Here is a 12,253-nt window from a genome sequence, read left to right as displayed (position 1 = left end):
TAGACTATCAGATTTTCTTTGCTGAAAATGCAATTCTAATATTTCATCTGGCAGTATTGTTATTTTACTCAAGAGACACACTTTTAACAGCAGTCATATCTTTCCCCATAGGCTCATTAGAGTGACAATGCTGTTCTGATTGTGCCCAATTAAATCCAACAGGAATTGATGGAACATAGGAAAACCATCATACAACATTCTTGTTTAGCATTTGAAGATGATACAGTTTCCCTAGCACACTGTGCAGTGTAATACTTTTCCATCAAATATTTTAATGCTGTCTCTAAAATCAGCACAGACGATGCTTTAAAAGTACAATCAGTAGAATAGTTTTTTTGTTGTTGTTGTTTTGTATAATTAAAAACATATATAGAACTCTCTTGAAGACTCCTGGTGTTTGAACTACTTTCTAATTGTTCTTTTTCAAAATTTGTAGTGATTTATTTATATTTGTCATTTGTACTCACATAAGTAATCACTAACAGTACAAAAAAGTTCTTAATGACCCAGAGAAACACTATAGTGTTACCACTCACCTAGAGCCAGACATCCTGGAATGTGAAGTGAAGTGGGCCTTAGGAAGCAAAACTATGAACAAAGCTAGTGGAAGTGATGGGATTCCAGTTGAGCTATTTCAAATCTTAAGAGATGATGTTATTAAAGGGCTGCATTCAGTATACCAGCAGAGTGGGAAAATTCAGCAGTGGCCACAGGATTGGAAAAAGTCAGTTTTCATTCCAATGTCAAAGAAGGACAATGCCAAAGAATGTACAAACTGCTGCACAATTGCACTCATCTCACACACTAGCAAAATAATGTTCACAATTCTTCAACAGTACTGTTGAAGCTAACAGTATGTGAACTGAGAACTTCCAGATGTTCAGGCTGGATTTAGAAAAGGCAGAGGAGTGAGAGATCAAATTGTCAGCATCCATTGGATCATAAAAAGCAAGAGAATTTCAGAAAAAAAAAGACATCTACTTCTGATTTATTGTCTACCTTAAAGCCTTTGACTGTGTGGATCACAACAAACTGGAAAATCTTTAGAGATGTGAATAACAGATCACCTTTCCTGCCTCCTGAGAAACCTGTATGCAGGTCAAGAACCAACAGTTAGAACTGGACATGAAACAACAGAATGGTTTCAAACTGGGCAAGGAGTACATCAAGGGAATATATTGTCACCCTGCTTATTTAACATATGCAGAGTAAATCATAAGAAATACCAGAATTGATGAAGCACAGCTAGAATCAATAACCTCAGATATGCACATAACACCACCCTTATGGCAGAAAGTGAAGAAGAGCTAAAGAGCCTCTTGATGAAAGTGAAAGAGGAGAGCGAAAAAGTTGGCTTAAAACTCAACATTCAGAAAACTAAGATCATGGCATCTGGTCCCATCACTTCATGGCAAATAGATGGGGAAACAGTGGAAACAGTGAGAGACTTTATCTTTTTGGGCTCCAAAATCACTGCAGATTGTGACTGCAGCCATGAAATAAAATGAAGCTTGCTCCTTGGAAGATAAGTTATGACCAACCTAGACAGCATATTAAAAAGCAGACATATTACTTTGCCAACAAAAGTCCATCTAGTCAAAGCTATGGTTTTACCAGTAGTCATGCATGGGCTGCTGTCTATGGGGTCGCACAGAGTTGGACACAACTGAAGCGACTTAGCAGCAGCAGCAGGCATGGATGCGAGAGTTGAACCTTGAACCATAAGGAAAGCTGAGCACCAAAGAATTAATGCTTTTGAACTGTAGTGTTGGGAAAGACTGTTGAGAGCCCCTTGGACTGCAAGGAGATCAAACCAGTCAATTGTAAAAGAAATCAGTCCTGAGTACCCATTGAGGGACTGATGCTGAAACTGAAGCTCCAATACTTTGGCAACCTCATGTGAAGAACTGACTCATTGGAAAAGACCCTGATAATGGGAAAGATAGAAGGTGGGAGGAGAAGGGGACAACAGAGGATGAGATGGTTGGAAGGTATCACCGACTTGATGGACATGAGGTTGAGCAAGCTCTGGGAGTTGGTGATGGACAGGGAAGCCTGGTGTACTATAATCCATGGGGCCACAAGGAGTCAGACATGATTAAGCAACTGAACTGAACTGAAATCTGAAGAGCAGGTAGAATTATTGTTGAGGAATTAAAAAAAAAACAACTTTCTTGTCGCTTGAAATACTGAATTCAGCTTGTTTACACAGACTATTCTATTTGTTTTGCTTTTTCTCTGAAAGTATTTTCAGTATTTATTATACTAATGTTCATTTTAGTCTCTAAACAAGAGGATGCACTTCATTGGGTGGCAAAGAGTCGGACACAGCTGAGTGAACTGAATCACTAACAACTCTCTAGTATTTAGGACCTAAAAGATGCTTACTGTGCCACAAATTCTATCTATTATGTTAACATACTCAGGATAGATGCCAAGAAATGTCAAATATTCTTACTGAACACAGTGGCAATGTGGACCCACTGTTTTCCTATTTGTGTGACTATCATTCATCATATATCAATAAGTTCTAAGCTTCCATATATGTTAGCAAAAACTAGAGGAATATATGAAGTAGGCCAGTATTGTAAATAAATAATCAAAAAGGCAGCAAATAGCAATATTCCTTTCTATTGGACATCGCCTCTCAACTCAGTATTTTCGGATTATAAAAATCATGATTTAGCAATTACTCTGACTTCCAGGTTATGCTAAAGAAAGTTGCTTTAAATTGACAGTGATAAATTTTCCCATGAAATCTGAATATCTGTTTCTTGTTTATTGCCTATTATATTTATACTAAAAACAACATTAATTTGTTTAATCAGTCATAAAAATATAAAGAAATTACTATAAAATCAAAATAACAGCTCTATCTATTTTAGGGAGACTTCAGACCCATAAACTGAAACTGAAGTAAATGATAGGCATCAATTTAAATATTTGATGCTGATACACTATTTTTGATCAGATCAAATTACCCCAGATATCTAGGTAAATTTTATATTTATTTAACCTAGAAGACGGAGAAGGCAATGGCACCCCACTCCAGTATTCTTGCCTGGAGAATTCCAGGGACGGCGGAGCCTGGTGGGCTGCCGTCTGTAGGGTCGCACAATGTCAGACACGACTGAAGCGACTTAGCAGCAGCAGCAGCAATCTAGAAGATGATTCATTAAGTTACATCTGAAAATTGATTTCTCAAATCAAATATAGAAGATTCTGATTCAGAATTGAATTCTGATTCAAAAGGAGACTGCTTCAATTCCTGTAATATTTATTCGGGTGTTTTTCCCAGGTAACAATGCAATTAATTGCTTTCAGCTTCCGCTTTCCCATTCTATCTTTGAAAAATTAGAAGAATGAGTTAAACTCTCAGATTTAACACTTTGAATGGCAGATCATTGTCGAAAGAACTAAGTAGAAAAACCCTCACTTGGAATCCAACTTCCACTCCTTCCAATTTAGGCTCTTACTATCTGTATCTCTGGCAGCTGTATAAGAGGAAGTTTCTTCTACAATTGTCTCCTCCTGCCCCACAGGTTTCTCTTTTATCCATTTAAACACTACTCATAATCAAAGCAGAGAAGGTGATGGCACCCCACTCCAGTACTCTTGCCTGGAAAATCCCATGGACAGAGGAGCCTGGTAGGCTGCAGTCCATGGGATCCCAAAGAGTCGGACAGGACTGAGCGACTTCACTTTCACTTTTCACTTTCACGCATTGGAGAAGGAAATGGCAACCCACTCCAGTGTTCTTACCTGGAGAATCCCAGGGATGGGGGAGCCTGGTGGGCCATCTATGGGGTTGCACAGAGTCCGACACGACTGAAGCGACTTAGCAGCAGCAGCAGCATAATCAAAGCTTACTTCAGCTTCACTTTTTAATTAAAATGTTACTAATATTTGCAGTCTTAATGATTTCTTTACCATTTAGTACCACCATAGTGTGCCATTAATTCCCATTCATATACTATTTTCTCTTATGTGATGGTTTAATGTTTTCACATTCATTATCCAGTGAAAAAATAATCTCTTAATTGACAGCTCTTTGATTTGTCCATCTTTGATTTTTTTAATAAAACTTAGGCATTGTCTTACTGACCTTAAAAAAATCAATTCTACATACATCGACTGTGTTCCTAGAAATATATCAATTCTTCTCTCCTACTGTTTGTAAGTGTGATTCTAAGATGATAGTTCATGGTTAACAGGAGCCCACACCCTGTCTGGTGCTTGGCTGTCTCCTTTTCTGGGACCACAGGTTGGCCTTGGCTTCCATGTGAGGACATGATTACCCCTTGCCCACAGGGCTTTCTACAGGCAAAATAACTGTTTGCATTCAGTGAGCCAAAGTCAGATTGTCTAGCAGTTACGGGCAGCTCCACAAAGAGAAGCTAAAAAATTTGCATTCAAATTGAAAATGCCCATGTAATTGAGTTGCTTTCTGTCTAATTATAAACACAGTATTATTCTAGTTAATCTTTTATTTCTTGGTACATTCTCTTTCATGGCACATGTGCAGACATTTTTTTTTCCTTTATGTTCTTCTGTGGAAAACATTTTTCTATATATGTCATGATTCTTCTACAAGACTGTTTCCACCTTAAACTTCAGATCTCTTCATGGGTACATGAATAGTATATATATATACATAGCATTTTTATATTATATATATTATATATATAACTATAATATATATATAGCATTTGTGATTGAGATAAAATATCATTGATAAACATTAACTGTTGTGATTCCAATTAAATTTTATTTAGTATCTGTGAAATAATACTCAATACTAAAATATTTGACATTAGATTATTAAATACTAAGATCACTCATTAAGTCTAATCAAGAAACATATATTAAATTATTATCTTTATAATTATGAGCAATTAAGTCAATGCTAGCAATATTTTCTTGAGATGAAATATCTATTTTATTATTTTTTAATTGAAGTTGGCTTTTGACTCTCTTTGTTTTCAGGAAGAACATGGCAGATCAGCTCACACAGATGCAGGATTACATGAACTCAAATATGCTCAGCTTTTTGCAGCACTGATTCCACAAACAACAAAACACATTGATGTTTTGACAGATCCTTCACACCCAGTGATGTATCTACAGTGGCTTTATAGATGGCAGAATAGAAGGATTTGAGCTCACTTCTTAAAAAACACTAAACTCACAGCTAACTGCTAAATAGCCATCATCAATAACAAAAACAACAAAAGCTGGAACCTACCAAAAAGCATACCCTATCTACAAAGAATAAACTGCAATGAGATGTTAGGAGGAGTGCAATCATGATAAAATAAGGGGCGACCCAAAACTGGAAAATAATTATACCACAAAATTTCTCCTACAGGAGTGAAAATCCTGAACCTCATGTCATTCTTCCCAGACTGAGGAATTTGGCAGTGAGAATAGGAGCCCACAGACAACCTGTTTTTGAAGGCCTGTGGTTTCATTGCAGGAACTCCATAGAACTGAAAGAAACAGAAACCACATTTTTGGATGGTGCACACAAGGCCTAGTGCACACAAAGACTCAGGGAAAAAACAAAAACAAAAACAGTGATCTCGTAAGAGATCGGGCCAGAACTACTTTTTAGTATTGGAGGGTCTTCTGCAGAGTCAGGAGTCAGCTGTACTCGCAGTAAGGACAAAGACACTGGCAACTGTAGTTATGGTGGGTAATCATTGGCATGAGCCCTCATGGAGGCTGTTATTTCCTCCTAAAAACCTAGCCCCAACCAGCAGCTAATAGGCTCCAATTCTGGGATGCCTCAGGCCAAAAAATCAATAGAGTGGAAACACAGTTCCACATCAGCAGACAGGCTGCCTAAATTCTTCTGGAGAAAAATCCTATCCATCAGAGGGACAAGATTCAGCTCCACCCACCAGTGGGCAGGAACATGTACCTCCCACCAAGAAGCATGAGCAAGACTCTTAGAGAGCACCACCCATCAGGGGACAGATACCAGAAGCAAGAGGACCCATCTAAATTAAAGGCAAAGAAAGAGTACTAAAGGCAATAAGGGGAGAGCAACAAATAACATACAGAGGAACTCCTATCAGGTTATCAGCTGATTTCCCAATAGAAATTCTGCAGGACAGAAGGGAGTGGCACAATATATTTAAGAAAAAAAGACAAAACAAATAAAAAACAGTTGACAAGATGACAGTAGGAGCATGCATATTGATAATTACTTTAATGTAATCAGCATACTCCATCTGAAAGATATAGACAAACTGTATATATGTTATCTATAAGAGACTCATTTCAGACCTAGAAACACATACAGATGAGGGAATGGAAAAATATATTCAATGCAATGGAAATCAAAAGAATGTTGGAGTAGCAAAATAGACTTTAAAAAAGGACTGTTACAAGAGACAGGGAAGGACACTGCATAAAGATCAAGGAATTGATCCAAGAAGATTTAAAAATTGTGAACATATAAGCAACCAACAAAAAAGCATCCCAATATGTAAGGCAAATACTAACAGCCATAAAAAGAGAAATAGATAGTAACACAATAATAGTGAGGAATTTAAAACCCCACTCTCTTCAGTGGATAGATCATCAGGACAGAAGACCAGTAAAGAAAGACAGCCCTTAAACGACACATTATACTAGGTGAACTTAATGGATATTTACAGATCTTCCCATACAAAAGCAATAGAATAGACATTTTTCCCAGGTATACATGGAGCATTCTCCAGGATTGAGTACATGCTGAACCACAAAGTGATCCTTGGAAAATTTAAGAACATTTAGATAATATCAAGTATCTTTTCTAACCACAATGATAATATGACATTAGAAATTAACTACAAGGAAAAAAAACTGTAAAAAACATAAACACAAGCAGGCTAAACAAGACACTACTAAACAATCAATGAATCACTGAGAAATCAATGAATAAATTAAAAAAAAAAAACTGGAAACAAATCAAAACAAAAGCCAAATAGTTCAAAACATATGGGATGCAGCAAAAGCAGTTCTAAAAGGAAAGTTCATAGCAAGAAAATCTTCCCTCAAGAAACAAGAAAAACCACAAATAAACCACTCAACCTTACATCTAAAGCAATTAGAGAAAGAAGAACAAACAAAACACACAGTTAGTAGAAGGAAAGATATGATAAACATCAGAGGAGAAATGAATGAAAAAGAAACAAAGAAAACAATAGAAAAGATCAATGAAACTAAAACCTGGTTCTTTGAAAAGATAAACAAAGTTGATAAATGTTTAACCAGACTCATTAAGAATAAAAGGGATAAAGCTCTATTCAATAAAACTAGAAATGGATAAGAAGTTACAAGGGACAAACAGAAATACACAGGATCTTAAGAGACTACTACAAACAGCTATATGCAAATAAATGGACAGACTGGAAGAAATGGACGCATTCCTAGAAAACTACAATCTTTTGAGACTGAACCAGGAAGAAATAGAAAATATGGACAGACAAATCAAAAGCATTGAAATTGAAACTGTGATTAAAAGATCTTCCATCAGACAAAAGTCCAGGATCATATGGTTTCACAGGTGAATTTTATTATACATTTAGAGAAGAGTTAACATACGTCCTTCAAAACTCTTCAAAAAAATATGCGGATGAAGGAATGCTTCCAAACTTGTTTTATGAGGTCATCATCACTCTGATACCAAAACCAGACAAAGATATCACAGAAAAAAAAATAAATAAATAAAACAATGTCATTGATGAACATAGACACAAAGCCTCTGCAAAATACTAGCAAACAGAATCCAACAACATGTTAAAAGCATCATCATACCCCATGATCAACTGGCATTTATCTCAGGGATGCAAGCATTTTTCAATATACTCAAATCAATCTGTGTGATATACCACATAAACAAATTAAAGAATAAAAACAGCATGATCATCTTAATAGATGCAGAAAAACACTGAAACAAATTAAAAATCCATTTATGATAAAATCTCTGCAGAAAATAGACATAGACCGAAAATACCTCAACATAATAAAGGCCATATGACTTCCCTGTAGCTCAGACAGTAAAGAATCTGCCTGCAAGGCAGAAGACCAGGGTTCTATCCCTGGGTTGGGAAGATATTCTGGAGAAGGGAATGGTCACCCACTGCAGTGTTTTCACCTGGAGAATCCCATGGACAGAGGAGCCTGGTGGGCTACAGTCCGTGGGGTTGCAAAGGGTCAGACACAACTGAGTGACTAACACCACTACACTATGACAAACCTATAACTAACATCATACTTGATGAAAAGTTGAAAACATTTCCTCTAAGATCAGGAAGACGACAAGAATATCCACTCTCACCAATTTTAGTCAACATAGTTTTGAAAGTCCTAGAAATAGAAGGGATCCAAATTGGAAAGGGGCAAATAAAATTGTCCCTGTTTGCAGATGGCATGATACTATACATAGAATATTCTAAAGATGCTACCAGAAATGTTTTAAAACTTATCAGTGAATTTGGTAAATTTGCAGATAGAAAATTAGTACACAGAAATCTGTTTTATTTCTATACATTAGCAATGAAAGATCAGAAAGAAGAATTAAAAAATATCCCATTTACCATTGCATCAAAAATAATAAAAATACATAGGAATAAAGTCACCTTAGGAGAAAAAAAACCTGTATTCTGTAAATTATAAGACACCGATGAAAGAAGTAAAAAATGACACAAACAGATGAAAAGAGATATCAGGTTCGTAGAAATGGCACAGTCAATATTTTCAAAATGACTTTACTGCTGATGGAAGATTCAATGCAATTGTTATTAAGTTTTAAATGGCATTTTTCACAAAACTAGAACAAGAAGTAAAATTTGTATGGAGACAGAAAAGACCTGAATAGCCAAAATAATCCTGAGAAAGAAAAGCTGAGATGGAGGAATCAGACTCCTTGCCTTCAGACTATGCTACAAAGCTACAGTATGGTACTGGCACAAAAACAGAAATGTAGATCAGTGGAAGAGGATAAAAAACCCAGAAGTAAACCATATACCTAATGGCACCTAACTTATGGCAAAGGATACAAGATTATATACTTGAGGAAGACAGTCTCTTCTGGAAAACTGGACAGCTACATGTAAAAGAATGAAATTAGAACATTACTTACCACCACATAGAAAAAAATAGACTCAAAATGGATTAAAGGCATGACAGTATTACCAGATACTATAAATCTCTTAGAGGAAAACATAGGTTAAACATTCTCTAACATAAATTGCAGCAATTTTTTTTTCAATTCATCTCCTAGAGTAATCAAAATAAAAACAAAGTGACAAAAATACAAATGGGATCTAATTAAATTCAAAGCATTTGCCCAACAAAGGAAACCAAAAACAAAATGAAAGGCAATCCACAGAATGAGAGAAAATATTTGCAAACAGTGCTATTGAAAAGGGATTAATCTCCAAAATTTACAAGCAGCTTATGTGGCTCAATAACAAAAAGGAAACAGACAAACAAAAACATCAAAAATGGGCAAAAGACCTAAATAGACATTTCCGCAAAGAAGACATACAGATGGCCAAGATATGAAAACATGTTCAACATCATTAATTATTAGAGAAACGCAAATCAGAACTGTCATGTGATATCACCTCACACCATTCAGAATGGTCATCCTCAAAAAATCTACAAACAGTAGAAGCTGGAGAGAGTGTGGAGAAAGGTAAATCCTCCTACCCTGTTAGGGGTAATATAAGTTGGTATAGCGATTATCAAGAACAGTATGGAGGTTCTTTATAAAACTAAAAATAAAGCTGCCATATGATCCAGCAATCCCATTACTGGGCATATATCCTGAAACAAACATGGTATGAAAGGATGCTTCTATGTTCATTGCAGTTTTGTTTACAATAGCCAAGACATAGGAGCAATCTAAATGCTCATCGATAGATGAGCAGATGAATAAGATGTGGTACATATATGAAACAGTATATTACTCGGCCATTAGAAAGAATGTCATAACACCATTTGCAGCAACACGGATGGATCTGGAGATTGACATACTAAGTAAGTCAGAGAAAGACAAATGTTATGTGATATCACTTATATGCAGAGTCTAAAAATAATAATACTAATGAACTTATTTACAAAACAGAAACAGACTCACAGACTTAGAGAATTTATGATTACCAGTGGGGAAGAGTGTGGAGGAGGAATAGATTGGTAGTTTGGGACTGACATGTATATATTGCTATATTTATAATAGATAACAAATAGGGATCTATTGTATAGCACAAAGAACTCTGCTCAATTCTGTTACAAGCTAAATGGGAAAATAATTTGAAAAACGATAGTTACATATATATGTGTAACTGTATCACTTTGCTGAGTTGGAGCAAACTCCAGGAGATAGTGAAGGACAGGGAAGCCTGGCATGCTGCAGTCCATGGGGTCACAAAGAGCCGGACACAACTTAGACTGAGCAACAATACACCTGAAACTAATACAACATTGTTAATCCCAAATGTTCTAATATAAAATAGAAATTAAACATAAATACATTTAATAATTGAAGTATAGTTTGCAATGTTTTCTTAGTTTTAAGTGAAATATCTACTTTTATCTAAAGAACACTAAGTAAAAATAGATTATTTAGCACACATTTATACCTTATATCACAATGGAAGGTTACATAAATAAAATATTTTAAAATATAATGTTATAGTTTCTGAATACTCAAAAAATACATCTTTGAAATTTTATTTTCATGAACAATTGTAAAGATAAATTTAAACCATTAGATTAATTTTGAAATACAATTTATTTGTTTTAAAGAGGGTTGATATAGTGATACTTTAGTTTCTACCATAGGAAATCCCAGGACAATGTGGGGTTATATTGTGACTGCCTCTAATTCCATTCAAGAAAATATCAGAAGTGGAAGTGACAGGGCAACTTCCATTATTCAAAGAAGTTAAGAGAGGATCAAAAAATCACATGGAAATGTATAAAGTTATTTGGTGATGAAATCATCCTCAGAGAACCTAGATTCACCTCTTCATATATTCATTATTGCCTTTGGGTTACCGAGGTATTGGGAATTAATATAGACTTATATTATTTCAAGTGTAATCAGCACATCACAATTTCAAAGTGTGATACAATTCTCATCTAATTATGAGAATTAGGGGAGTGGATCGATAATGACTTTAGTCACAGAATTAAGCTCCAGAGTGTCAACACATAAGCAGATATTATCTATTCAGTCCAGTTGCATTTTCCCACTGCTTGTAAAGCTTATTTGCCTTAGAAATGTCACTTGGATATTCTAGATGATTCTTCTCTATCACACAACTTAGGGTTGAGCAGGGAAGGTGAGGTGCCTGAGCCACCAGATGCCAGATATACCTGTTTGCTCATAAGAATTTTATTTTAGAAATGACAAAAGTATCTGATTCCCTGCTGTCCTTTTCCAGTCTGCTTAATATATGCATAAACATGGATTACACCTATGTACACTTTTCAGAGGAAAGAGCATTGACTACCAGCTTCACAATTTATTATCTGGGATACACTTACCCTTTCTTGGTCAAGCAGGTGTTTTCCATCCTACTATGCATCAAGACAGTCCATGTTGGGATATAAGACTGAGAGAATAGCATTACTACTCTTGTTTTATATTTCAAATCTCAAGAGATATGGTGACATACTTGAAGAATCAAAAGCATAAAGAGTCTAGGAACTGATTTAATCTGAGATATCAGAGAATAAGGAAGTGAGATTTGAGATGGAATCTGAAAAATCAATAGGAATCAATAGATGAGCAGAACTAGGGAAGAGTGTGTTAAGCATACGAAAATCTGGGGGCAGAGGGTAAGAGTCAGGTGTATTGAAGGAAAAACTGAATAGGGAGGCCTGGAGCACAATTATGACCCACGTATGGGAATCTGGGTGGGAAAATATAACTAGAGAAAGAGGCAAGGGAACTTTTAACTTTTTTCATGTTCAGTTTTCATATCCATGGGCTTCCCTGCTGGCTCAGCTGGTAAAGAATCCGCCTACAATTCAGGAGACTTGAGTTGGATTCTTGGGTTGGGAAGATCCCCTGGAGAAGGGAAAGGGTACTCACTCCAGTATTCTGGCCTGGAAAATCCCATGAACTGTAAAGTCCATGGGGTTACAAAGAGTCAGACATGACTGAGTGCCTTTCACTTTCATATCTGTAATATAAAATGTACAACTTACGTTAGTGTTAAAAAATGTGTATCTTAATCCACTCATCCCA

The 12,253-nt window shown here is 35.9% G+C and overlaps 1 long non-coding RNA gene across 1 annotated transcript in view; it reads left to right on the top strand.

Annotated features, from left to right (window-relative positions):
- Positions 1 to 7,732, top strand: part of LOC145521459 (uncharacterized) — a 37,347-nt gene extending 29,615 nt beyond the window's left edge. Inside the window, exon 3 of the long non-coding RNA XR_014065395.1 lies at positions 4,987 to 7,732. This is a non-coding gene — a long non-coding RNA (uncharacterized LOC145521459). The remainder of the gene's footprint in view (positions 1 to 4,986) is intronic.
- The last annotated feature ends 4,521 nt before the right edge of the window (positions 7,733 to 12,253 follow it).

The sequence above is a fragment of the Giraffa tippelskirchi genome, chromosome 9 (genome assembly GCF_054371585.1).
Source record: "Giraffa tippelskirchi isolate mGirTip1 chromosome 9, T2T-mGirTip1v1.2.pri, whole genome shotgun sequence".
In the NCBI taxonomy this organism is placed as follows: Eukaryota; Metazoa; Chordata; class Mammalia; order Artiodactyla; family Giraffidae; genus Giraffa; species Giraffa tippelskirchi.
This window is presented reverse-complemented; position numbering and strand designations above follow the sequence as displayed.